Source organism: Austrofundulus limnaeus, unplaced genomic scaffold, assembly GCF_001266775.1.
Source record: "Austrofundulus limnaeus strain Quisiro unplaced genomic scaffold, Austrofundulus_limnaeus-1.0 Scaffold322, whole genome shotgun sequence".
NCBI lineage: Eukaryota > Metazoa > Chordata > Actinopteri > Cyprinodontiformes > Rivulidae > Austrofundulus > Austrofundulus limnaeus.
The window spans coordinates 429,949-431,903 of NW_013952724.1; positions in this window are offsets into that span (position 1 = coordinate 429,949).

Consider the following 1,955-nt stretch of genomic DNA (forward strand, 5'->3'; position numbering starts at 1 on the left):
TGTAATGTTTTTCCATATATAAGGTACAATATCTTTAGTGTGTGTGTGTGTCCTGGAGTGTCAGAAAGGTACCACCAAATAAAATGTATTATTATTTATTATTATATATTTCCCTTTTCCTGAAGATGCAGAAATATGTGCTCTTTGGGTGAGAGCGATCAGAAGAGATGAGGTGACTTGGGGTTCTGGGGGCATGCTGCCCCTGGGCTGTGGCCCTGGTGGGGCTGGGGGTGCTTGGGCTCTGGCGGGAAGGTTTCCGGGCCTTGGGCCAGTGTGTGCCCTGGTGCCCGGCTCTAGGCTGGGGGCCTCCGGTGCGCTGGGGGCATGACACAGGGCCAGTGGGAGGTGGTGGGTTGACCCAGCCTGGATGACTTTATGCTATATGTTCTGATGGTGGCCCGAATGTTGGGGTGGGTGTAGTATGTCTTCTGGGGTGGGGACTGGGTTGGTGGCCTTTGGTGGTGGCCATGGACCATGCTGGGTCAGCTGGTTGGCCCCTTGGTAGTAGCGGGAGCCCGCTCTTGGTGCCCCCTGCTCTGTCAGTGGTTGAGTGGGCGCTCTTGGCCAAATGGTAAATGGTAATGGTAAATGGTACTGAATTTATAGAGAGCTTTTCAAGTCCCTCCAGACCCCAAAGCGCTTTACACTAACAGACATTCACCCATTCACACTCACATTCAAACACTGATGATGGCAAACTACACTGTAGCCAYAGCTGCCCTGGGGCACACTGACAGAAGCGAGGCTGCCACGCACCGACGCCACCGGACCCTCTGACCACCATCAGTAGGCAAGGTGGGTGAAGTGTCTTGCCCAAGGACACAAYGACTGAGACGGCTGGACGGGGGATCGAACCAGCGACCTTCCTGTTCCAGGACGACTCCCCGAACCACTCCACCACAGCCACCCCTAATCATCCTTGCTGGGGTTCTGTGGCCTCTCTGGGCGGCGGGCTGACTGTGGGGCTGGGGGTTGGTTCTTGGGGGTCTTGGCGGCTCTGCGGTGGGGCGGGGGTGGATTGTTGGTCCCAGTTTCTGGTGGTCTTCTGGGCTCTGTCCATCCCTGGTCTGGGGTTCCATGGGCTTGAGGGTCTGTGTGAAGGGAGAGGCATATGGGCCACTTTTCCTGGGTGGGTTTCGGGGAACGAGGGTTGGGGGAGGGCTTACTAGGGCCAGTGGGGGAGCTGAATCCCTGTGGGACCATTTTTCTCCTTCAGTTATTTTTCTCCCCATCCCACACCACATACCTCCACCCTCTTCATTTTCAACTCCACCTATGTAGGGTTTTTGGGGCGCAGGTGTGTTCTAAGAGCAGCAATTTCACATCTCTATTTGCCATAACCACCTGGACCCCAATTTTATTGTNTTATTATATATTTCCCTTTTTCTGAAGATGCAGAAATTTGTGCTCTTTGGGTGAGAGCGATGAGGAGAGATGAGGTGACTTGGGGTTCTGGGAGCATGTTGCCCCTGGGCTGTGGCCCTGGTGGGGCTGGGGGTGCTTGGGCTCTGGCGGAAAGGTTTCTGGGCCTTGGGTCAGTGTGTGCCCTGGTGCCCGGCTCTAGGCTGGGGGCCTCCGGTGCGCTGGGGGGTTGGGTTGGCTCGGGGCATGACACGGGGCCAGTGGGAGATGGTGGGTTGACCCAGCCTGGATGTCTTTATGCTGCAGTATATGTTCTGATGGTGGCCTGAATGTTGGGGTGGGTGTAGTATGTCTTCTGGGGTGGGGACTGGGTTGGAGGCCTTTGGTGGTGGCCGTGGACCATGCTGGGTCAGCTGGTTGGCCCCTTTGTAGTAGCGGGAGCCCGCTCTTGGTGCCCCCTGCTCTGTCAGTGGTTGAGTGGGCGCTCTTGGCCAAATGGTAAATGGTAATGGTAAATGGTACTGAACTTATAGAGCGCTTTTCAAGTCCCTCCAGACCCCAAAGCGCTTTACACTAACAGACATTCACCCATT